This window comes from Columba livia, chromosome 4, assembly GCF_036013475.1.
Source record: "Columba livia isolate bColLiv1 breed racing homer chromosome 4, bColLiv1.pat.W.v2, whole genome shotgun sequence".
Classification (NCBI taxonomy): domain Eukaryota; kingdom Metazoa; phylum Chordata; class Aves; order Columbiformes; family Columbidae; genus Columba; species Columba livia.
Genome location: NC_088605.1, coordinates 20,339,950 through 20,367,695, shown reverse-complemented (window position 1 = coordinate 20,367,695; position 27,746 = coordinate 20,339,950). Strand labels below are relative to the sequence as shown.

General features: G+C 37.5%; 1 long non-coding RNA gene across 1 annotated transcript in view; it reads right to left on the bottom strand.

Annotated features, from left to right (window-relative positions):
- LOC110357938 (uncharacterized) overlaps window positions 1-27,746 on the bottom strand; it is a 104,803-nt gene that overhangs the window by 27,400 nt on the left and 49,657 nt on the right. The gene's annotated exons all lie outside the window — the stretch shown is intronic.

Below are 27,746 nucleotides of genomic sequence, written 5' to 3'. Positions count from 1 at the left end.
TGATCTTGCTACAGAAGCATCATAATTTCTTTGAGTTCAACTCTGTCCCAAGATGCTATCAGGAATGCTTTGGTGTCCCTATGCTTTCTTTTTTATCTGCTACTCACAGTTTTATATATCCATGTTCTAACATGAACTCCAATCAGATAAAGTGTCTTGGTATTGTTAAAATCTGTTACAAATATTTCATTTCAGTTGGAATCACACTAACATTCCATAAAGGGAACATATATTGAAAGCAAGAAGAATTTGTCTTGCAGGTAGAACTCTGGAATTAGAATATCTGTGTTCTTTCCTGGCTTTGAGAGACATCTTTTGAGTTATTTAATCTTCCTGTGACTGAGGTGCCCCAGTGTAATCCTTCTGTAGACAAAGTTCATTAAGTCTAGGTTTGCTCCTTACTTTCTGTATGTACAAAAAACTGTAGGCCAAATTCTTGTTTGATCTTTCTAGATACCTCCTTTAGGGAAAAAAAAAACAAAAAAAAAACAAAAAAAGTATTTTTATTCTCAGGAAGAACATACAATAATCTTGCTCTCTTTACCTTCCACATGAACTGACATATGGGCACTGGATAAAATGGTTTCTTCTCTGAAGTTAATGATTAAGCTACTCTTGCCTTCAACAGAGAGTGTGATTTAACTAAACATGTTTGCAAAAGATCAACTGACTGATTTTTTTTTCTAATTTGCTCTTAGCTTAATTGGCCTGCAGTAGCTGCAGAAATATTATTTCTGCATCAGGAGAAACTGGGCTTGGTCCTGCTTGTCGTGAGCCAAGTCTCTCAAGTGGTCCGGTGGGAACAGAACAAATCTTTTGTCAAATTCAAGCTACAAAATTAACAATGGGTTGTTATTAAGAGCTACATGCAGACACACAAGCAGGAAAAGCCAACTCCATTTTCAGACCAATTTAAATAATTGCACCTGTCAAGGCTACGCTAATGACTGAAAATTCACTTTATCAATTAAAATGAAAGTAAGGATCTTTATACCTGACCATCATCTTTAAGTGATGGTGATCTTCAGACAGAGAAAATTTCATCTTATCTGGATGCACTTCTAAAGTGACTAGGGCCTTACTGGGTTGTATAAACCAGGCATTAGGCTCCTGTATTGACATTCAGCCAAATATTTTATTTTCAGAAAACCAACCTGGAAATGGAGCATCCAGTTTACAATTTTCACATGTCAATTTATTCACGTGAGTACATTTTAGTGAGTACATAGAGAAGAGTTCAGGTATACAACAGCATTTACTTAGCGTTTCTGAAGACCTATGAGTTCTAAACACATTTATAGACTCTTATAATTGGGAAAGTACATTGCGAACTAGAGGTTATACAGCTTTCTTACTTCAGCAGCTTCCAATATGTATCTGTAATATTTCTCAGTATTGTCAGTGCACACCATATCAGAATCTGATTGTTACATTTCAAATAAATAGTTTTCCATAATAATGGAGAAAAGAAGTCAGTGTTCACTTCACAACTGGGTCTTGAATTCTGGTGTTTCATGATAGGTATAAAGTTTGTGATGTCTCTAAGACTGACTTTCAAATTAGAACGTGTAACTATTTCACTCGTATATAATTCAACAAGCCACAGATGGGACTTGTTAGTGAACGCTGTTCTCAACAACAGCCATTACAAGGAAAGATAATTTGTCTTACCACAGTGTGAATGTAATAGGTATCTGTGTAAATCCTACACATATTAGTGAAAGATTACAGGTAGATCTCAATGTAGAGAGAAACAGATTCAGTTGCAAACACGTGCCACACTGGTGACCGACATTAAGAGAAAGCACGACAATCAAAGAGTCTGGACTGTCCCCAAGTCCTCTTAGCCACACCAGTATACTGTGATAGAAAATATAATTAGAGATCTGCTGAAGGGCATTGTGCTGGTTTTGGCTGGGACAGAGTTAAATTTCTTCATGTTAGCAAGTATGCATCTATGTTTTGGATTTGTGCTGAAAACAGTGTTGATAATCTACGTATGTTTTGGTTATTGCTGAGCAGTGATCACACAGAATTAAGGACTTCTCTGCTTCTCACACCACTCCACCAGTGAGTAGGTTTGGGGGACACAAGAGACCTGGTATGGGACACAGGTGGGACAGTTGACAGGATGTTCCACACCATAAGATGTCATGCTCAGCATATACAAGTGGGGAAGAAGAAGGTAGAGGAGGATGTTTGGAGTGATAGTGTTTGTATTCCCAGGTAACCATCATGTATGATGGATCCTGCTTTACTGGAGATGGCTGAACACCTGCCTGTTGATGGGAAGCAGTGAATTAATTCCTTGTTTTGCTTTGCTTGCACGCACAGCTTTTGCTTTACCTATAAAATTGTCCTCATCTCAACCCACGAGTTTTCTCACTTTTACCCTTCTGATTCTGTCACCCATCCCCCTGGGCAGGAAGTGAGCAAGCGGCTGTTGTGGTGCTTAGTTGGCAGCTGGGGTTAAACCACAACAGGCATGAAACTTAAGTCCACAGAAAAAGCACCAGTATGGCTTATTTTCCACAGTTTCCAACTGATTGGAATCCCCATTAGAAAAGGTCAGGCTTAATTTGACACAGTTGCATTTGGAAAGCCTGCAGTCCATCAGAGTTCAGGTAAGAGAAGGAAAAATAAGTGCTGTTTAACTCACCCAGTAGGAAACTATTCCATTATACTATGCATACAAAATATGTACTCAAGGGCATGTGGTTTTATTGCATAGCTACTGAATGTTAAAAGCATGTAACAAATAAATGTTCATCCTAGATCATGACAGGAAAAATTTGAAAAATATTTGAAATATTTGAAAAATAAGACAGGCATTTTTGAGCTTATATGACAGAGGAAAGTCTAGCAAAACTTAACAATAGGTTTTATTACTGCAGCTGTCATATCAGGATTTTGAATTTTTCAATATCCATTTTAAGTAGCTCAAAGCTATTTTGTGAAATCCCTGTTACATAATTAGCTTTAAAAATCACTCAAGTCAGCATTTTGTCTATAAGGCACAAATGGAAGATGGAAGTTTAAAATAATGCTGCCTATTCTTTATACAGTTGAAAAGCTGTGCCAATATTATCTTTGTTGTGGCAGCAGCTGCTTGCAAATGCCTTTAGAACTGATTTGGGTCTCTGTCATGTGCTAATGGAATCACACACAGGCTTTAATAGCGTATATTCAATGTATACAGTTCCTGGGTGATCCTATCAGAGCAGATAATTTCCTAGCAGCACACTGTGTGTGCGATTAAAGCATCATTGTATCTGCATCGATTGTTTTTTTTTCTTCATCTAGACTTAATTCTTTTTAGCATTTGTCTTCTCCTTTAGCTACCCCTGGCTGTTAGTTGCTTGGATTTAGCCACATAGATTTGATATGTATATCCAGTGGATGTCTTGCAGCTAATACAGAAGAAGAGAAGGAGAGAGGAGAAGGAGAGAGGAGAAGGAAGGGAAGAAAGGAAGGAAGGAAGGAAGGGAAGAAGGGAAGGAAGGGAAGGAAGGGAAGGAAGGGAAGGAAGGGAAGGAAGGGAAGGAAGGGAAGGAAGGGAAGGAAGGGAAGGAAGGGAAGGAAGGGAAGGAAGGAAGGCAGGAAGGAAGGCAGGCAGAAAGGCAGGCAGAAAGGCAGGCAGAAAGGCAGGCAGAAAGGCAGGCAGAAAGGAAGACAGACAGACAGACAGACAGACAGACAGACAGACAGACAGACAGACAGACAGAAAGACAGAAAGACAGACAGAAAGACAGACAGAAAGACAGACAGAAAGACAGACAGACAGACAGACAGACAGACAGACAGACAGACAGACAGACAGAAAGACAGACAGACAGACAGAAAGACAGACAGAAAGACAGACAGAAAGACAGACAGAAAGACAGAAAGACAGACAGAAAGACAGACAGAAAGACAGACAGAAAGAAAGAAAGAAAGAAAAGCCCCAGAGAAAATGATTCCAAATAAAGGGACAGTTCATGTAAATACGTATCATTCTGCAGTTTTAGGAATTTTGACAATTCCTTATGGACAAAATTGTTAAGATTAAAGAAAGACTGTCACCTCGTGAATCAAGTCTCCATATTCCATTGGGGATACACACAAGATTCCTGTTCTTGGGCAGCAACTTCAACGTCACACTATGCATCTTTCCCTGGCATCAGTATTGCCAGGCAGCTCAACAGACTGTAACTCTCATTATTGCAAAATCTGTGACTGACACGGGCATGAGAAGCCCACGGTGTAGGCACATGGAACCGTTTGACCCACGTTACAGCAGCAGAAGGAAGGGAAGTAGGAACCGAGGGTCGTGCTAAGGAATTGCACACTGCCCTTAGAGTGGCTTTCTGCATAAAGCAATCTAACAGTCCTTCCTATTTTTCACATGTACTGCCAATAATCAATTGATGTTGTTCCACCTATTCCTTGAAAGTGAGAAACAATAAGGCAGACAAAGCTACAATTGAACAAGATGCATAGGAAAGGAAGTTTTAAATGTGTAATAACTCAGAGTGTAGGTATGTCTATCTAGTATTTGACAGAAATTGTTTCAAATTATATCAAGAATATGTGCTTTATTCACTGACACTTCTTTAAAAAACTTGCCATTTAAAAATAACATTTTTTAAAAATAAAATCTATTGTCCAAAGAAAGTTAAGACAAGTAGAAAAATTCATGTCACTGAAGACTGGCAGAATGAGAGCGAAGTGAAAACTGGGACAGGGGAATAAATCAGGTAGCCATTATTTTAAATAAATGCTGATCTGGTTAAAGAAACTACTGAAGGCAAACTAGGAGTGAGACTGAATGTCTCCTGTCAGTGTGGTCATCCCATTAGCACCAGCAGAAGTTTCATTCAGAAAGCATTCCTGAATGGAGTCATAATATCATGGGAATAACCATAAAGGATTAATGGCATTGCTTCATACCACCAGTCCATCAAAATGTAGTATTTTGCTGTCCACCATATTTAAAGCATATGGAAAATTATTCTCCTGATTCAAAGAGCATGGGATTTTTCAAATTTATGTTTTCAGTTGCAACAACCGAAAAAAAAAAATCACAGTATGGTATCTGAAGTGTAAAAGTACCAGCAGTTCTCTGGAAAAGTGATGACTCCACATGACAGCTCCACAGACCACTCTGCAAAACTGGTGACCTTCTAGAAGAGTTTAATGAAAACTCTTTTGCTCATAATCTAAAGACTAAGATTTATCACATTCTACATGGATATGGTCTAGTACACTAGACAAAAATACAATGCATTCCCTAAAAATTAAATCAGACTTGTGGGCAAGATTATGAAAAGTGCTGAGAGGGATTTGGAAAACAAAAAACAAAACAAAACAAAATAAAACAAAACAAAGCCTGAACTTAGATGTCTGGTCTGCTTTAGTGATCTTGAAAATCCTATTAGGTACCTGTAAGCACCTAAATTTCTTTGAAAACTTAACCCTCTGTGCCTAACATTAGGAATCACCAGACGTGAAAGGCTAAAAAGGGACTCAGCCTCACCTGCAATATATAGCTGTATATTTCAGGCAGAATTCATACGACTCAACACTACAGCTGTCAAATCAAAGATCCCTCCACCATCGACAGAGGAAGATAGACACCCATCATAAAATCTCCCACAAAGGATAAAGCACTCTCTGGAAATACCTTTCTCAGACTTTGTATAAATGGGCCTCTGGAAGACACTTAGAGGCAGTTTAAATGACTAGACACATAATTCATACCTACAGTCTAGGAAAAGAATGAAGGATTCTCTGTATTGCTGATTTCAGGAAGCCTTTTTTGGAGCTTTTGCTCTGCCCCAAATGGTAATTAGCTTCATGTCTTAACCTGTACAATTGTGATGGCTGTCATATTAGAGGAAAAAGATTCAACCTACAGATCAGTTCCAGGCACCAACTTTTTTCTACATCCTAGTGCATGAATCCCCAATGAACTGCAATATACCCACATGTTGAATCACCAAGTGAATGTATTGGGTCATGTAAAGGCACAAAGATGCAACCATGCTGCAATCTGCATGCTTATTTAGAGACTCCTTTTAACACAGAGGCAGTAAAGTGAGCTCTCCTCTCTCCTACTCAAGGATTACACCCTCAGCAAAGCTGGTCAGTGCAGTCTGTTATGGGAGAGCACAAGACTTGAGTCACTTTAATTTGACACTACATTCATGAAATGAAAATAAAAGTGAGGACTGTTCACTGGACAAAAGGGAAAATTTCGGAGTTCATTGGGTGAAAGAGTTACCCAGGGAATTCTCTGAAATACTGATGGATGGGAGGAACATGAAATTTTGAGGCATGGCAGGCCAGGGGCAGCAGGGTTATTAGCAGAAGGAAATGAAAGGAATTTGTGAACTGGCTCTGAGAAAATGGCAGAGATAATAAGGACATGACAGCAATAAAAAATACCATTTTTTCACAACGGTCCCTACGCTGTGAAGACAGGTGACTTTCATTCTGAAGGCACAAAATGTAGGAGGAAGAGAAAGACTGGTCATTCTGATTCTTCCCACATTTGCCATAAAATATTATTTATTCATTAGGTAACAATAAGTGGAGACACCTTTTGCAGCCATTTGCTCTCCTTGCATGAAGTTTTGTTCTGCTTTTAGCCTTGGAAATGTGACCAGTCTGTAAACAGAATAGTAAGTTAGTTCTCCAAAGTACCTGATTTCTTTTGTTATCAGTTATTATCATTAGAATAATTGTGTTGTATTTTACTTAAAAATTAACTTTGTGTGACATTAATAACATATATAATAGCAAGACAAGCATTTGAATTTTAATGAACATTCAATTTTTTTTAATGCAAAAATAAGTTAAGGAAGCCTGAAATTGTCTGGTATTTAAAAGAAAAATGTCTACACACACTGTTTTCATAGAAGCTTAGAAAGCTGCTTATTACATTTCACTACAGGCAAAGAAAAATTCATCCGATGCTTGTTTTTAGTGATATGTAGCCTAGTTCAATCTCTTACAAACTCTGTAATGTCCATTAAATTCAAGGCATATAAGAATAGAACTTTATTATTCATCATTTACCTTTCAGGTGTCTTGAGGCAGACAAGAAACAATGGAAGGAAAAGAACTCTAATGCAAGTTTCTTGAGTGTGTGGATTAGGACTTTTCATGTTCACAAAGAATCCTAGGAAAACTTTTGATCTGAGAGACTGTGAACGTTAATGATCAGAAAGAATGTCATGGAGGATTTGTTTATATTTTTAAAACTGTACATAAAAATTATTTATAAAGGAAACAAAATGCAAGCAAGAAATGAAAGACATTCTTTGATAAATTAAAAATGTTTGCTTTCTGCTATAATGTAAGAAAGTTAGATGTAAGAGAAGTATATTGTGTGTATGTTCAAAGGCTTAACAGCATGAGGTATAGAAGTATTTAAAATGGTAACAGCTCAGAAAAGAGTATAGGTCTTGAAATTAAATCATCCTCATAAATAAGTCATCAAATAGAGGGAAAGAGGCAAATTGGTATTAGTCTAATACAGACTTAGCTAAAGTATTAATATCTTTTTTTTTTTCCCTCAGAAGGAAACTTGCTATTAAGACTTGAGTTCAGATAAATAAATGTCTTCAGGTCTAAGTATTTGTGGTCCAATTCTTCATTGTTTTTGGTCACTGGTAAGAATTTTAGTGATGCCAAACCATCCTCAAGATGTCAAACTACAGAGCACACACTATGTTGCATCTTTGAAATATTTTCTACTATTTCTGAAAGTACAGGTTCCATAGCTCTCTCCTTACACATTAGGCTTTACACCAACATCCTTCAGAAAAGTTCCCCCTATGCCTTGATATGGACCCACACTCTTAATGGCAGCTGTATGTTTCCTTCAGATCTGGAGGACCATGTGCCACATTACAGTTGTGCATAAAGGCCTGGTAGGCCTGATACACATGAAGGAAATGATGGTCCACTTTGTACAAATGACTGAACCCAGGATTTCATGGGGATTTTCTTATGAAAGCCAAATGAACCTGAAAATATAAGGCACAGTATTCAGGAGAATATCTCCTCATAAAAAAGAAGTCACAGAACCACAGAATGTCAGGGATTGGAAGGGACCTCAAAAGATCATCTAGTCCAATCCCCCCACTGGAGCAGGAACACCCAGATGAGGTTACACAGGAACATGTCCAGGCTAATCCTGGAAAACTGCCTAGTTCTTATCAGAAGATAATTCTCCTCATAGTATGCTGCTGGAAGGAAATTTCACATAATTTGTCTATTTTGGCATACTTCATACCAGCTATTTTTTTTTTTTTTTACACAGCCTTTATTCATAGAACTCCTGTGACCCTTCTTGCTCCCACTGTCAGGCTTCTAACTGTTTGTACTGAAAGCATCCTAAATAGATGGTGAGATCCATAGAGCGTGGACCTTGTCTAATTGTTTGTTTCATAACACTCTGAGTGTATACTACTGCTGCTAGTAATAAAACAAAATCTTGTCTTTTTCTTTATTAAGCTTGTTACAGAGAAACACTTAGACATCTTGTTTTCAGCCTACTTTTGAAACTAAACAAGGCTTATATGATCAAGGTTATGTATAGCTCCATGCATGTTAGTACTCTCAAAATTTCAGACCCTTCTGTACAAGTTTAGTTACATTTACACTCTTAGAGCTTAGAGACAATAAATATCTATTATGCTTCATGAGAACAGATATGTTGAAGGTATTGCTTCCCCAAAAAGCTGCAGTGCATGCTCGATACTTTTGAGATACAAAACAACATATAGGCACACAATTTACAGGTCAGATCTCTGGGAAGAACATCAATCAGAGCTCACATCTTTTACTTGTCAGAATCAAATATGCAGCACCTACCTAGTTGTGATGCTCATATAACTACTTAAGACCTTATAGGTGGATCTAGGAGGTCATGACAAAGGTATGCTTTGTCAGGCAACCCATTACGAGACGCGATTAACAGCCGGCACTCAGTGAAAAGCAGAGCAGGGGAGATACATAGCAGTATTTCCCCCGGATGCTGCCTCCAGCAATGTATTGAGGGACAACTCAAGCCTGGCACTGTGTCTGTGTGCTTAATAGCCCTGCCTCCCTTACAAGGGTTTGTTTAATTGCTTTTGACGCTTCTGTAAACATCTGGCATCCATAACTTTCCATGGCAAAGAAGTCCCACATACACTCTTCACAAAGAAATGTATTCTTTTGCTTGTTGTGTACTGCCACCTGTTAGTCTTACATAATACTCCCTGGAGTTGATTTTTTAAAAAAGAATGGCCCTTCCGTGGTTATCCACAACTTACAGTATGCGATTCTAATGACCTTGGTCATGTTCTCTCTCACTTGCTTCTTTCCCAACTGTTTAGGGCAAAGATTTAGAACTGATTTAAAAGACATTGGAGCTTCACTGGCCTTTGGATCATTTTCAAAAAAGGTACATGGTGCACAGTATGCTAAGCATACGGTTAATTAACCTAAGTACCAAACCCCGACACTACCTCTTGAGATATTTTTGATATTCCATATTACATTTCTAGTAAAACATATGGACATATTTCTGTATTTTTAAATCTTGACTTGTTATCACTATGTTAGAGATAACTCAGGTCTCAAATTTTAAAATAATTGTACAAACATTGCAGTAAAACTATTTTTACCTGATTGAAACAAGCTTATGATATCTACTTCCTGAAGAAAAGAAAGGAAAAAGAAAGATCACACACCTTTCACTTTTTCATCAGGGCATAAATTGTAAAGAAAAAGAAAGCAGTATGATAAACAAAACAAGCGGATGGGCTTACCACCATTTCCAGGCTAAGTTCCAAATAATTTCTGCGATCAAGTTCCAATTCAAGCATGTGTTTGCCTCAAATCTTTCGGAACTGACAAACTTAAGTATAAGAAAGTCAAGGGCTTATTTTTTTATTTTCACTTTGATGAAAGCATTCTTGCTTTCCATGCAGTTTTCAGATCAGATCAATTGTTTTATTTTTCCAAAATGCCACGAACAGCATAGCTAGGAGGAAAGTTATGCAGGAAAAGAATGAGCTTTTTCTTCTGTACTTATTGCACATTGTCACTTGCCTTTTTCATGTGTTCTGTTAGTTCTTGTAGATCCGACACTCTCCAAAGCTTTATTTCAGAAAGGAAAACTGCAGTAATTATGGCAAAAGATACCAGGACACATGGCACAACTATTCTTTGCACCACAACTAAAGGAGTCTGGTATTATTTTGTCACATACCTCTTAAACATATGTGTTCTACAGTTTGTCTAACATCAAAAAACACTTCTTAATGCAATGCAAAAAGATGTAAAAGATAGCATCAGTAGCTGTGAGTCACTTAGTTTGGAAATAAATCTACAGTATTCCATCACAGTAGCACAAATAAAAAACCACATTTTTAATGCTAAGGCCAAACATACAATACTCTATAGGCATGGTGCCTGCTATGCCCTTTCTGGCAGATTGATTTTCATGTTCTGACTAAACTAGCAGTTAGCAACATTACACTGCTAGCTGGATAGCAATGACACCCCAATTAGAAAACACAGTCAATGAATAGGTCAGGCAGCCAGGGTCCAGATATTCTAAGCAAGACTAGGCCTTCCAGTTTGTAAAACTTTCTGTTGACCTTTTCCTCATCATAAGTGACCCATCATAAAAAAACATGTTAAAATTTTTTGTAGAAACAAAACCGAAAATAAAGTTTGACTTATCCAAATAAGCAAATTTAAGAAAACTTGCTAAGAAATTGTTAGCAAAGGGAAGAAAATAAATGGATTGCAGGGGGATTCCTGACTTCCCCATAAATACGTGCACTGTTCTGGTTGCTGACTTCAGGGAAAGGTTTTTGGGTAGCTTGTGCTAATCAGACATATAACAATCAGATGTATTTTGAAGGTTTAGAACCACCTAAACTAGTAAATGGTATAGGTGTATTTTTTAGCCCACTTAGCTTTCCATATGAACACAGATCATTTTTAATTTTGGCTTGATCCCACCTAAGTATATAAATATATAATATATTAATAATTCCATATGGATTTGAAGTTTTGCAAGGCAGTAGAGATTTCTCAACATATGACATATACAAAGTAGATGAATGTATGGATCAGAGGCAATTATGAAAACATGTGTAGAACACCACATACATTGTCGTGCTTTTATACTTAAAAGGTGCAGCTACTTTTTTTCTATCAAACTGAGAGTTCAATTCTGAAGGCACAGTATTAGCACCAGGGCTGTGAATTCTAGTATTGACTACACATTAAACATGTCTTTGGAGACAAAGTTCCCAGCTCTTCCAAATCAACAACAAGGCCCCCTTGGACTTTCAAAAGAGCCAGGATCTTTCCTGAAGACTACTGACCTTTTTTGCTCAAAATAGCAAAGCCCTCTGTGACAGCTTTATTGTCATAATTACAGCTTTTCAATACCACTGTTAATACCTTTACTAAAAACACCTTGGCTAGGTCTTTTTGCAAAGTCCTCCTCTGTTCAGAAATGCCACTCATTATTCCTGATGGTTTTTTCTAGCATTATTTAATCTTCCCTTTGTATTTAATCTTGAACTGAGCTAGTTTTATGTGAGAAAAGACAGTATTCAACTTTTATTCTCTCATACGTCCTCAGTTTCCAACTCCTATGGTTCACTATTTTGTTGTGGTCTTCGCAACGCAGCCTTTATGAGAGATGGACTTGTTGTCCTCTACATTTCCATGCCAACTTAATGGTTTCACATAAATACAGAATTGTAACAATAAAGGCATGTATTACTGCTCATTAAGCTTCTTTCAAAATTGTGTCAGTGATTTTTTGTTGCATAAGAAGCAATGTTGAGCCGCCATTACAAAATCTAGGAACAGCATTAACTGGAACTGCACAAATGTATTGAATACTCTGGTAGGGAGTGAGGTTGTTCTCTGAACTGCAGTGTAGGCACATCTGAAATCTGCTTGCTCACACTACAGAAACTCCTTATTAGCATCTGTATATAACACATCATCACCACAGGGAAAGCTAGTTTAAAATCATAAATGTCAAGACATAATTAACTTAAAGGTCAGGTTTAATTACAGTTGTTGAAACTGAAATATACCAATTACCATTACTATGTCAGAAAATTGCTTAAAATTATTTGAAATATTTTGTTGGTGTCTGTACTTTTCCATAATTGTCATCTTTTGTTCCATGATGGAGATGTTTCAATGGGCATTTTTTTACTAACTTTGAAGCAGAGAGAGTACCAAACAGAAGAATTATGAACAAAGCACGAACACAAAGCTCAACAAAATCTGTACTCTGCATTATTATATTATTAATTACTTTATTGTAATTGGCACTTCAGATAATCATTTAGATAATAGAATAATTTGAAGAGGCTGGTGCATGAATAAAACAAATTTAACTGCGTGGGTTTAGGTTTAATGGCAAAACAAATCAATAAGTGAAACAGACTGGTGAGAAAATAACTCAATAACTGAAAAATTTGCTCTACCTGTAGGTTTTTCCAAGGATTCTACTGGGACTAGTTATTGACTCACATAAGTATTTTAGTTTCCTATTTCCCCCAAGGTACAGAAAGTCTGAATGCTGTGATTTCATTTTCTCTTCTGTTACCTAGTGTTTATTCTCCCCTCCCCACCACAGCCAGGATTTCCAGATTACCTCTTCCTATACTTTTAGTAGACTGATAGACACATTTTTTTTCCCTGAAGATGATGTTCCTAGCTAGGTAGAATGCAGCAGAGAAAAGGTTAACCTATATAATATTGAATTCCCTACAACAGGATAGATTTTATCTACCGTGGAAAAATCCCAAAGCTTAAAATGAGTATAGCAGAAGACTCCAGATGAAAACATTGCTAACTGATGAAAAGAGGCTATCAAATGTGCTGATAAAGGAGACATACTTGTCTGTTAAGTTTTATTCATCTTGCACCTAAGGTGCTGGGTCATAACAGCAGCCCTGGTACTGCAAAGGTTGCCACTGCCCTCCAAAGTGTACAAATCACCTAGAATCAGCCAAGTCTTCTGCCACTGGAGGAAATATTTCTATGAGGTAAGTGGGCAGCTCCCTGCCCCTTTTCCCCTCCTCTTTCACAAGCCCCAGTACTTGAAGTACTAGAAAACAGCTCAAACATCTGAATATACTGAATATATAAAACAATTGAAAGACATGGTGAAGGGTGGTATCAGGTACACAACACAAGCACAGCAGAAAAGTGTCTGGCAGTTCAAAAATCATTCACAATACACACAAAAAAAAAGCCTCGACTGTGCTACGGTGAAAGACAAAGTGAGGGAGTTTGTGCTGCCCTGCATCTCAATAAATGGGAAAGAATGACATTTAATTAAAGAATTTCCTGCCTCCCAGGTACTGATGACATTGAAATCAGTGTGGACATAAGGCACTAAAGCTTGCATTACCCAAAAGAAGTCTCTTATTTAAGATTTACAGCTGACTGTTAGAGAAAAGTGAAAATTTATTAAAGGCTTCCATCTGGCAGAATGTATCATTAGTATTCAAACTGATAGCAGCAGTGATTTAAATTTAATAATCCAAGTAGAGATATGCGTCAAAAAAGAATTCTTCTAAAATATGTCTAATAGCAATAACTGACTTCTTTATTATAGTCTGCCTGTGAAAAATGACAGATATCAAAGAATAAGACATCAAATGTTAATTTCAGTGTGTTCTCTCAGTTGAAACTCACATTAAAATAATATACTCGGTGCAAATCAAGTAGCACACACTGTACCTGTTTGTACCTTTCTTGATCAAGATTTGAAACATCGGGAGGCAGGAAAAGCTAGGAAATTTCCTTTAGTTGTATTGACTGTAGGTGTCCAGGCACTGGCGCTCCATGAGGAGGGGCCAGGGATGCTCTGTGCCAGACACAGCTGGTTCCAGACAGTTCCAGATGACTCCAATGGACCCACCACAGGACACAGCTGAACCCATCAGCCATAGGTGTGGCACCTCTGGAAAAATGTATTTTAAAAAAAATGCAAAACACTGTCTCGGAGAGAGGGCCAAGTTAAAAAAGGTGTGAGAAACAGCCCTGTGAACACCAAGGTCAGAGAAGAAGGAGAGGAGGAGGTGCTCCAAGTGCTGTAGCAGAAATTCTCCTGCAGCCCATGGAAGAGACCATGGTGGAGCAAGAATTTCCCTGTGGCCAGTAGAGGGGAACACGCCAGAGCAAATGCCCACACTGCAGCCTGGGAGACTATACCCGAGAGGAGTTGGATATTCCCTGAAGAAATTGCAGCCTGCGGAGTTCTCATGCTAGAACACTAGCGATACCAAAGAACACTTCGAAAGTTGCAGATGGAGTCATTGCTATGTCATCTGGTAGGTAAACAAATGAACAAATAGTAAAGGACAATGTGTTCGGGAAAAAAATAAACATTAAAATTAAGGCAAGTACAAGTGTCACAAATTGAATAGGTTGGAGAAGAAAAGTTGTATTCATTATAAGAACAAGCATAAATTAACTATCCAGTGCACAATTTACATCATGAGTGTTGCACAAATAAAAACACCCACAAATTAGTCACCCTTTTAATGCTTTTTTTTAATTGCAGACTAACGGGCATTTCAAATTTACAGGTTGGTAATTTGCCACTATGATCTGTCTTTTAAAAGTTGAACAAGAAAACAACATCAGAATGTTCCAAATATGCTGTTGCTAAGACGCCAGGCTAGGCTCTCTAAATTGGACCAGGTGCTTTAAAGATTCCACAACCTACTTGCAGGAAGGAACGCACTAGCTCTGCCTTGGCAGTGCTGTAACAAGTGATCGATATGAAGACATTTAGTCCCCTGTCACTCCCAGCTCAGCAGGGGTGAGCACAGCGAGGGTCTGAAAGCAGAGGTTTTCACAGTCATCAGACAGCTGGACAAATCCTGGGCGCATCTAACGGGGCTGGGGGGAAGGCTGCATGTCTGACAGTGGTTGAGGCCTTCTGTCCCTGCTCCTGCTCCCCGGATACCTGTGAATGCTCAGCACCACAAAGAAAGAACACATATTAGTCTTTTTTATTAATATTCCTAGGCCTTTTTTTTCCCCAGCAATTACTATGGATTCACACTAACCACTCTGAAAATATGACTGAAGTTTACTGAAAAGCAGGGTTTGATTTTCATTTAAAAACCATTAAAATGTACACTGAAAATTAAAAGGAGCTCCTTCCTATCCTTTACAAAACAAAAATTGTATGTTTCCACTTATGTGAAATGACCATTTCAGAACACCTGCATTATATTTTTTAAAAAGGCACTTTGATTTCCTCCCATAAGATTTTCTTCCAATTGATGCATTCTTGACTTCCCGGAAGAAAAGTTTTAATTTTTATTACAAATGAGAATGATTTGGTTTATTCTTCACAAAAACTCAATAAACAGGAAAAAGTCTTTTTTTGCTTAGTTATATGTCAAATTCAGACCAATAAAAAAAAAAAAAAGTCAGTAATTCAAATTCTTCACTACTATTTATTCTATAATAAAATACTATACAGTAGCACTGAAGGTGCTCACACTATTCCATGTATAAGTCTCAGCTTACAAATCACGAAGTTTCCTCACAGTCTTTGAACTCAAAAGCTCATTATCTTATACAAACTAGATATTGAAAGCTGAGGCATTGTTAGGGAGATAATGGATGATTTTACACCGGGAAGAGCAAGTGCTTAAAGAACACAGGACTGCCAAGAATACATGGGGAATGCAGCCATTCTAGCTAACAATATCAAATTCGTAAAGCTACTGAAAATGTTCCTTGCAATGGCAGATCTCAGCTTTGCACAATTCTGAGCTTCTCGGCCAGACCCCACACTGTGGTGCCAGAAGGCTCAACTTTACAGCCAATAAAAATGCATCCTAATTGGCTCTGTAGGAGCCAGTGATGGTCTAAAAACAGTGGGCTATATTTGAACCAGTAAGTTAATTAAAAATTTAAAAAAAAAAAGTCAATGGAAACATTTTCTTATTTCTCATAAACTTAAAAAATATCATAATTATTTTATTAGATCACATGCAAAACTACATGAATGAAACTATGCTACTCCAACTAACTTGCATTTTGTAGAACTACAATTCAGTACTTGAAGCATCATGTACCAGGTGCAACTGTGTATATATGTCTTTACAAAAATTCATTAAAAGTAAAAAAGCATTATGATAGAAGTATAGAGTTCATAATAACCTTCAGCAGCCTTTCATAACATTGCGTATTTGTACCTTTTCTTAAATACCTAAAGCTGTTTGAATCAATAAGAATCTCATGTTTTCTTGAAAATATATTGTTCACGACTAACCAGCACAGCTGTGGGGAAAAATCATCCCTAGATAGCTCAGAAATTATGAGAGAAATAAATAGACTCAAGCATCTATTATGTTAAAATAAAATTTCAGAAATCATCTAAAGAAAGACATTTCCCAGAGCTGGGAAAGATGAGTCATAGAACGGTTTGGGTTGGAAAGGACCTTACAGATCAGCCAGTTCCAACCCACCTGCCATAGGTAGGGTAACCTTCCACCAGACCAGGTTGCACAAAGCCCCATCCAACCTGGCCCTGAACATTTCCAGGGATGGGGCATCCACATCATCTCTGGGCAGCCTGTTCCAGGGCCTCACCATCCTCACAGTGAAAAAATTTCTTCCTTTTACCAAATCTTAACCTACCCTCTTCAGTTTAAATCCATGACCCCTTGTCCTATCACTACATGCCCTTGTAAAAAGTCCTTCTCTGTCTTTCTGGAGGTTCCCTTTGGGTACTGGAAGGATTCTATCAGGTGTCCCCAGAGCCTTCTCTTCTCCAGGCTGAACAACCCCAACTCTCTCAGCCTGCCTTCATGAGAGAGCTGCTCCAGCCCTCAAATCATCTCTGTGGCTTTCCTCTGGACCCTCTTCATCGGTCCCTTCAGGACCCACAGATACATAAGGTCCCATGGACTTGTGCACCTTCAGGTTCCTTAGATGGCCTCAAACCTGATCGTTTCCTATAGTGGGCAGTTCTTCATTTTCCCAATCCCTGCCTTCTGCAACTTGGGCAGTGTGGTTGGAGCACTTGCCAGTGAAGACAAAAACAAAAAAGTCCTTGAGTATCTCAGCCTGCTCCAGATCCCAAGTTAACCAGGTGTCGTGTTTCTTTCTAGAGATGGCCCACATTTTCCCTAGTCTTCCTTTTATCACCAACATACCTGTAGAAGCTTTTGGTTTTGCCCTTGATGTCCCTGGCCAGATTTAATTCTACCTAGGTTTTAGCTTTCCTAACCTGAGTCTTGCTGCTTGGACAATTTATCTGTATTCCTCCCAGGCTACCTGTCCCTGCTTCCACCCTCTGTAGGCTTCCTTTTTGTGTCTGAGTTTGTCCAGGAGCTCCTTGTTCATCTACACAGGCCTCCTGGCGTTTTTTCCTGAGTTCCTCTTTGCTGGGCTGCATCACTCCTGAGCTTGGAGAGGTGATCCTGGAATATTAACCAGCTTTCTTGGGCCCCTCTTCCCTCCAGGGCTTTATCCCATGGACTCTACCAAGTAGATCCCTGAAGAAGCCAAGGTCTGCTCTCCTGAAGTGCAGGGTAGCGAGCTTGCTGTACGGCCTCCTCGCTGCCCTAGGGACCCTGAACTTCACCATTTCATGGCCACTGCAGCCAAAGTTGCCCTTGAGATACCCACAATTTTATTGTACCACCAAGTTAATAATAATAGGACACCAAAAATCAGTGCATGTTTCTGCTGTATGCACATACAAGTCAGGCAAATTAGGACTTGACATAATCTGTTTACCTTTGACACTCAGCAACCCTTAATTCAGTAACATTAGCATAAGCAATATATGTGCTACCTGGAGTTCACTGAATATTATAAAACTCTGTATTATTATTAAAATCCCCAGTGTAAGCAATCTTACGTTTCTGCACTGGAAAAGTTTTGAACATATCACAGACTGCAAACAAGCCAGCCAAAAAACAACCTTCTTTGGTCTATTGGGTGCAGCTCAAATTTCAAAATAATGTATATAGAAACACAAAGCCAGATTCATCAGAGCTTTATTGACTCATTAATGTAGCTCTGCATAAATGAGATTTTGTGTGTAGATTTAGATTGAACGACAATTGGTAGGATCAACAGTGTGATATGTATTTAAACCTGGGACTGCTGCCACCAAATAAATGAAGGAATCATCACTAGTTTATCTTTGTAGGACAGTGTGTTCTTGGTTGGCCCACTAGGCATGATTTTTGCAATGGATAAAAAAACTCCATCATTTATAATCATTAGAAGATTTTACCATTTTGCTGAGCCAGAAATACTGTAATACTTTTGTAAGAAATTCTGAGCATGTTATAGCTAAAGCTAACAGCAGACAATGTAGAAGAACAGATTACCCAAATGCCTTAAAACATTCCCATGTTGTAGACAACTAAGTCAGTATTTTAAGAATAATATGTGTTTTATAAATTCTTTCCAATCATTTTACTGTCAGTCTCTAGAATGAGAGAGACTGAGGGTCCTGATATGGGAATTTGTTCCTTTGGTCTGGAAACAATAGTCACATTCTAAAGAACTTTTGAAAAACATCTGCCCTGGAATATTTTTTAAAACACATATTAACTAGACTGCAAAAAATTGTGGGCTATAATATCATTTAATCTTAATTTTGGGTGGAGTTCTGTTGTAGACAGCTCCAATTATCACAGAATCACAGAATATTAGGGGTTGGAATGGACCTCAAAAGATCATCTAGTCCAATCCACAAAGCAAAAAAAATAATCTGATTAAATAAGGATTTTCTGAAAAATAGTTTTTACTGTAGCTTGAAAACTAACAAATATTGGGAAAAAATGGTAGAGCACTTGCAGACCAGTTTTGAATGATGGAAGTTATTGCTTTCAGGCTAGATTTCCTGATATTCTCTGCAGAGAAGCCACTAGCTCAGAGTGCCCTGCCTGGGTAAGGAACTGTCCTCTGATTCAGGTTGGAGATGTGAGAGATGTTTCCTGTCCCTCTCTATCTGAGGTAATTTACTTTCTCCTGTTGGCATGACTCCACTCTGTACAAAGAAATTATTGCTCGTGAACTCTGGCTTCCCAGATCCCATGTGACTTTCTGTCCACTAAGCTATAAAGTCTTTCTTTCCCCTTTTCTCCATAGCAAATGAAGCGACATTGTAAATTCTAAAGATTTTGGTTTAGACTCAATTTACAGTGAGAACCCATTTATTACCTAGATCTAAGAAAATTATTATAAATCATTCATAAGATGTAAAATACTTATTATACTTTAATAAAAATTAAAAATTATCTACATTAAAACAACCTCCACCGGAATATTTATCTTTAGATGGTCACTACTGATATTCCACTGAGATGAAGAAAGGGGTTCAGCCATTCTTAGATGGCTAGTCAACAAAAAGTTATTTTCAGAATTGTAAACATCAAATAAAATTTTAGTTATTACAGCTTTAAAATGACAAAAAAAATAATTAACGGAATCAGTAGCTGACCTCCAGGACATTGACTGCACACCTCCATATGACCTAAGAGAATTGATCATGAAGGTAAGGGACTTTACACTGGTAATTTCACCTTTTATAATAACTACTTTAGATGATGGTAATTTTTAGGTAAATACAGAATGTTAAAACAACTCAAACCTATGAATGCTTCTACATTTCAAAGCAATGAGAAATATTTGACCTTAAATGCTAAAATAGATAGAAATATACACAGGAAGCAAACAAGAAAAGGATGGATTTGACTAAGTTATTTCAAGGAAAAAAAAAAGACCACTTGCTGATTACAATCAGCCAAAAATTATTTGAAGAAGGAAGACAAAGACCCAACCCCGAGCATTGAAATAAAAAGCCATAAATAACTGCAAATTTCTTATTCTGAATATACTCAGGTTTTCTCAACAATCTAGGCAAGATTTTACTAGGTCAAAATAAGAAAATTGAACGCCTAAGCATGATTTGTACCTTTGTGAAAGCATCCATCATGTCTAAATTAGAGTCAGTCTGATTTCACAATTATAATTAAATGTGTCACACTCTTCATTATTTTGCACATTTCAGTAACATTTTTAACAGCTTTATTGTTTTCCCTGGATCATCCAGAGACACCCAGGTCAAACTGTTTATAAAAGTGTTCCCACCGAATGTGTTGAAGGAAATAACTGGTGATGAAAAATATTGAATACATCAAAATCAGGTTACCGTAGTTAAGATTATGTGCTAAATTTAAAACTACAGCATTTGCATTACATGTTAAATCTGATTATAGTAAATTGAAATAAAATACTTTACAAGAACTGCTGTGCTTTTTGGGTGTATTTTTTATCAAGTACAAAGTCATAATTTTATATTCCACTAAACATAACTGATTAACCTAGCTACAAAAACATATTAGCTTATATCTAAAGCTCAAAATGTTACACAAGAGACATCATGATTAATGGTGATTACAATGGTGAGGACAATGAACAAACAAGCTACTGAAAAGTGAAATTGTCAAAATGACCTGTTCCCTCTTGCTGTCCCTTCATCACTCTCTTAGTGCTGCCCTGTATAAAAACCACTATGTTTGGCAACACCCACGCAGCCTCACTGCAGTTAATAGAATTGCCTGTAAACTTGTACAAGTTGGGTATTAAAGTTATATTCTGTTTTTACTTTACCCAATGCCCTATTACTTCAGTTCCCCTCCCCATCATCAATTCTACCACACACAACAACAAGCTCTCTCTGTTCCCTTCATATATCATATACCCTAATATTTTGCTGTTGTCAAATTTTGTTCTTTTCTCATGTCTCCTGTGTCCAGCCAGGGTCATTTCACTTGTATTAGTGTTTCTGCTTTTGTATAATTAAGCTGAAATTTTAACATCCCAAAAAAACATATTTTTGTATGCATTCAGTTTAGCATATATGTGCATATATACGCATATAAAAGTGTACAGATATTCAGAATACTCAAAAGAACTCAAAATTCAATGAAACAACTTTTCCTGCTCTTATCAACTAAGTATTACTATTAATAAGTAATTATATTGGCTTTCCACCTAAGAGCTATGGTCAAGTAAGAGATTATCATTGTCATAAGGTTTACACAGAAAATAGAAGTTCCTATCCTGGAGATCTTACAAACAAGCAGTCTACCCATCTTCTCTGGGAGCCTCTCCAGAGGTCTAAAATGACACCTGATGAAGTGAAAAGGAAAAGTTCTGCAGTATCAAAACTTTTCCTGTACCTTGCTTTTCTTTTCTGTGTTGCACTGGATTGTAATTTCCTGTAATATCTGCAGAATCTCGTTATTCACAGTGAATTGTGTAGGTTTAATGCTACATTTAAAGATACATGGCAATGCATATTGCACTTTCAACATTACATCTGTCTCTTTGCTTTTGTTTTTGCTGTTTTTTACTTTTTGTTGAGTAGAACAAATGCATTGACTGTGCTCAAGCACAACACATCAAACTGGTTTCTTGCCAGTTCAATGTGTTAGAAGTGAAGCCTAGAAAATGAGTCTGTGGAGCAATTATGCATGAAATATCTTTTAAATATATTTATTCATTACTACTAATAAAAAAGCTTGTCTTTAGATGATTCTTTCATTTGTTCCAGACACTAATATTTGTAACTGTCCAAACCATAAGCATCTCCTGTTGAAAATTATGTTCCTATGGTTATTTAGAGAAAATTACTTCAGAATATGAAGTTGTGTCATTCTGTTTAGCTAGTTACATGTAATCTCTAATATAATAAACTGCAACATTCATACATCATTTTTTTCCAGCCTAATGTTCGTCAATTGTTGACACTAATGAAGTAGACCTTCCAATCACACAGCAAGTATTATTGCTATTTCACGGATTAGAGAACTGAGGTAAAAAGAAACAAAGAAAGACAAATAGCTCCAGGGTCTCCTTCCCCTAGAAAAAGATTCCAAGTTTGTGACTCACAACCCTGAAATAAGATCACCGCTACACTATTTTTCTGTAGAGTCCAAATCATTTGTAGATCTTTGTCATCACAGAGTCAAGTGTACTATAAGGAAAATATGTCCGTGGTACTGGGTATTCACAGGTAAGTAACACATAATTCAGATTTCACTTGAGAGCTATTTGAAATTTTCGGTAGTAAAAACGCAATTGCTATTAAGTGTTGAATTTCATCCTCATAATAAATTGGTCCCTGATATAACAACATGTAAGAAAAAGAAAGAAGGAAGAAAGAAAAGCCATGAAAGCCAGCAACTAACACACATTGCACTGTAATGGTGCCTAAACGTCTCCGTGGTGCAGTTCATTGATTTAGACTCTTCATACACCTTAACAGCATTGCCCAAAAGCTTGGAGTTCAAAAAGATGGAGAAATGGTAGCTAAAAAATAGGTGTGAATCACTTAAAGATTCTCTCACAGCCTGGTTCAATGGCTGGAGATGCTGCACAGTGAAATGCACCCACACCTTGACAACAAAGCCAGCCCAGAAGTCCCTGCAGCCGTGCAGCTTGTCACTGCATTGTAGACCACAGCTCACCCCCCAGTATTTGTACTGCTATTCCTGTCGCAGGAGCAAGGCTGAAAATTAGCTAAGCAATTTAAGAGAATAAATATTCTGGGAAAGTCATGGGGAAGGAAGAATACCTGAACTCCAAGAGTCCCTGGGAGCTGATAACAATTTTCAAAGATGCTGGTGGAAGTGTAGGAACACTTGTAAATTGCTGTGATAGCAAAAAGTACTCACTGCCAGAGTGCCCAAAAGGTTTCTCAGCCCTTTCTTAGAATGGCCTCAATGCTCTGCCAGACAAAAACCTGCTGGCACAGGGTCCTGCCATCCCAGGTTCTTTTAGGCCAATTTCTGACTTCACATTTTCACTATTTTTTGTATCCCTTGCCTTCTCTGTGAGCTGGAACCAATATTAACAGGGGTTTTTTTGTTGTTTTTCTTTGCTTTGGTAAACTACTATTTTCATCATCCATTCTTCCAATAACTGCAAATATTTGCTTTGTTTCTCATCTTTATCTGCTTCCAAATTGCCATAATCACCATATATATCTCTGTTCTCTGCACACTGTAGCTGAAAGCAAAACTATCGTGTCATAAGCTGGCTAACTTCAGAGAAATCACAGGTATCTGATATATATCTAAAGTTGCAACATCACTCCACATTCACTACAGAGAAATAAAATTAAATCTACCATTGCCTTTCAACCTTTCGTGATCCTTTCCTAGTTGCTTCAGGGATTAATGGCACTGAGTTCCCAAAACATCTGAGTTTCTCTCTGAAGAGCTATGCAAATTTCTATTTGTATGCAAACTGGAACATTAGTCTTTAGTCTTCTAATTGTAACTGGTACACCATTATGCAGACGGCTGCTAATAGTAGCTTGATTTCTAGATTAAGGTCAACAGACACAAACTGCACAGTATTATTTGTTTCAACTAAAAAGATCAAAACCATAGAATAATGATAAAAAGCAGAGAGTTCAAAACAGAGCAGAGACTGGTTCCTCATCTTCATAGGGGTCCATAACTTCAGCTAAACATTAATGTGTAACAGGAGCTGGATTAATTTTGTCTGCTTCATCAGATAATTTCTGAACAGCTGGCAAACTGAAATGATTTGCCATTTATATACAGATATTATTGACAGATCCTGGGATCTTGCTGAAAGATAGGCTTCCAAGTGACATTGTCAAAACTGATGGAAGTTTCTAGTGCTGGGAAACAAATATGAGATTTTTTTCTGGGATCTCTCAGTATTTCAAGTAAGGGGGACTTAGAAGTTATTTTTTCACTTTTGTCCCTCATATTTGATCAGAGGAGTTGAGACAACTAGAACATTAGTTCAAAAACATTTGATTCAGAAAGTCTTCAACTTCAATATCTTTATTTCTAAATGCCCATTAAAAGAGAAAGAATGTAAATGAACCATTCTTGATTTTACCTAATTGTATCTCTCTACCACATGAGGCTCTACTAAAGAAATTTAAACAGGAAAAATACAACTCAGTATGCTTCTACAGGTCCTCAATTAACACAAAACTATACCTCACTTCATCTCACCGAAACTATTTGAGTTAAAGAGCCCCTATTGTTCAATCAGACAGGGCGTGTTACAACATACACCACACACACAAAATGTATTTCAATTCAGGAGAATTCCTGAACAGAATGTAATTAATGCTACATGGCAAACCAATTATTGAAGTGTCATTGGAGGCACAGCCGCTGCATCTACAGCTCCAAACTTCTGGGCCAAGATCCGGAAATTATACCGCTTTAAAACCCTTAACAGGAAATAATGAGTGTTTTTATGGCATCAGAGCCATAATTCATATCATCCATTTAATGTGTGAACATTATTAAGCAGTCAATACACTTTGGTGTAATAGCTGGTTTTTAAGCTATCCACTCCCACTCTAAACATTACAAAAAGGAGATGAAGAAATCATAAAAGGATTTAGGCACCATAGGGCCTAGCAAGAATCTAGACATCAGTATATTAGGGAGATTCTCAATCGAACATTCAAGAGTGTGTTGTGAGGAGGCCAATATAATGCAAAGCTGATTGTCATCTCATTGAAGAGAATAGAGATAAAATTGAGTTAGGAAATACAGCAAAAGGAGGATAATTTTTGAAGACCAATTAAAAAAGCCTGGAAGGTTTCCTTAACAGGAATTAAAATGATTACTATTTTTTCATTTGTGTGGAAGGCACTAGACTTAGTAATTGCATTCTGAAGAACATTTCTACTCATATGGCTTTGTAATACAAGCATGGGGAGACACTAGATGAAATTAAAGAAAGTAAATTTTTTTTTATATAAAGGAGAATAGATTTTATGCACCATATAATTACCATAACTGCCTCAGCCTTTTAAGATATTACTAAAGAAATAGCTTGGTAAGATTAAATAAATGACAAAGGTCACCACGCCTCATGTTTATAGTACAAACTAATGACTAGCTCAAATAGGAAATTATTCTTCTTCTGCCTCTTTGTACACAAACTAAAATGACTCTGCATGAGATGTGACTTAACACCTCTGAAGCACATAAAATATACAGACTACTGTAAGAGGACAGACCAGAGAATATTAGCCATCCAACCTGTTTTGGAGTAGAAATCCCTTCATTCCTAAACTGGAATACAGCTCTGTAGTTTAGGGAGTCTTTAGTGCCTGGGCAGTGCTCAGCCTGCACTCATTCTGCTGGAGTTATAGTGACTTAACAATGCAAGAAAAGTATTCTTTCCATACTATGTCACAGAATCATAGAATAGAATCATAGAATCTTAGGGTCAGTTCTTTTCAGTGTCTTCATAAATTACTTGAACACAGGACTTGAGTGAATACTAAATAAGTTCATTGATGACACAGAACAGGGAGGAGCTATTGACACACAGACAGAGAGGCCCTGCAAAAGGATCTGGACAAACTGGAGAACTGGGCAATCACCAAAAAAGGATATAAAGGATATAAAGCTACTGGAGAGTGTCCAGATGAGAGCTTCAAAGTTGGTGAAGTGTTTGGAGGTGAAGTCATATGAGGAGTGGCTAAAGTCACTTGGTTTGTTCAGCCTGGAGAAGACTAAGAGGAGACCTCATTGCAGTCTACAGCTTCCTCACAAGGGGAGGAGGAGGGACAGGTGCTGATCCCTTCTCTCTAGTGACCAAAGACGAAACCTGAGGGAATAGCAGGGAGAGGTTTAGATTGGACATTAGGAAAAGTTTTTTTCACCCAGGGGGTGGTGGAGCACTGGAACAGGCTCCCTAGGGAGGTAGTCATGGCCTCAAGCATGGTAGTATTCAAGAAGAAACTGGGCAACAGGCTCAGACACATGATGTAGGATTATCATATGCAGGGACAGGAGTTGGACTCGATGAACCTTGTGGGTCCCTTCCAACTCAGGACATTCTATGATGCTATGACATCATTAGATCATTAAATTTATATCAGTGTTATGGTCTCAGCTGTTCCCCTTGAGCTAAAATTAAGATTATGACAGTAAAGAAGCTGACCACAGTAAAAATGAAACTACAGGGAAGCTTCATTCAATTACACTTTGAGTTTCACCTCTCTGCATCTTTCCTTGAATCTCACTAGAAGACAACCTGTCAGGTCCTCAGCATCTTCTGGAGCACAGAATTCTCACTTCACTACTTTGTAAAACAGAAGCCTCCATATTCCACAATCTTCCAACACGTACAAGTTCATTACAACAAATTACTAATGTTTCCTCAACAGGCTGAAAAGCAAGGGAACCATCAGCCAGCTGGAAAAACACCAATGAAAAAAAAAAAAGAAGAAAAAAAGAAAAGGAAAAGTGTGATAATTCATTCTCATGTCAAAGACTGTGAAGAGGAGAGAAAATGTGATAAATTAATCCATTCTAATAAGGACAGATTGTAATAAGAACAGAGACTCATTCAATTAATCCACTCTTAATATAATCCTATAAGAATGATATGGACCTCCCTGGATACCGTATCTCTAGATATGACAATTCTTTTTTTCTTAGTCAGCAGTGCCTGATTACAGAAAAGTAATTAGGCAAAACTGTTGAATAAAGTGGTGCTGGAGAGATAATCAAAACATAACACAGAAAGGACTGATCTAAAAATGTAGCAGATTAATTTATAGGACCTCGTTAAAGAGCAAGGTCCTGAGTAGGGTAAGCGAACAGACTCACAGCTTGATTCAGGTTCTGACTGAGACAAGATTTGTTTTTTACACCCACTGAAAATACTCCGGTTAAAAAAAAAATAAAGTGTATTCAGATTAGCTGGTTCCTCTATATACAAAAGGAATTTTTAAAGTCATGTAGGAAAGATATCAGAGGAAATAGGAGAAACTGTTTTTCATGTTAATTTTCTATGATCCAGGGCCAATGACTAAGAGTCATAACGCTTTTCCACAGACTTTTATCAGTTAGTCTCCCACTGAGCAATATGTTAAGAATAAAATGCCTGGATCATTGAAAAATGGTAAAATGCAGTGGTCTAGCTGGTTAGGCGCACCAGCAGTCTTCAAGATCCATCCATATTCTACCAAGGTTTACTACGGCTGCACCAGTCATACCTGCACACCACAACCACAGTCACACTTCTCCTATATCCAGCAAGTCACTTGAAATAAATAAATGAAATTTTATTCTCTGCTCCTTGATGCATAGACACACCATAACACATATGCTCAAACCTACAGTACCAAATTTCCTGTCAATTAAAAAACAAAACAAAACATCACCGTACCATAGACTCTAATGGGAAACAGACTGTAATGAGATCCTGCTACAACCTCCTCAAGAGCAAACCAAATTCTATCAGCCCATTAGACCTAATGCAAAACTGTTAGATTCTGCCTCTTCCCCCGTGTCCATTGCATTGGTTCAATATACTTTACAATATATCACAGTTTACATTCTAATTAATTATAATTTGGTTATTTTTTGTTTGAAGCTGATGAAACCTGAAAAGTACTATCTTTTGGAATCCTCTTTATCTGCATGGTTTCCAATGTGCAGTGGTTCCTAATAAGGGCTGCCACCTAGTACGCTTTTCCTTTTTTTGTTAGTTCACATATTAAAATAGACAGTAGACCTGTGTTGGATCTACTCAAGTTCCTCCAGACATGTTTCTGTCACTTCATATAATGGATACAACATAATTTAAGATTCTCATTAAAACTTCAGGCTTAACTGCTTCTGTCTGCACCTACTTTACAACCA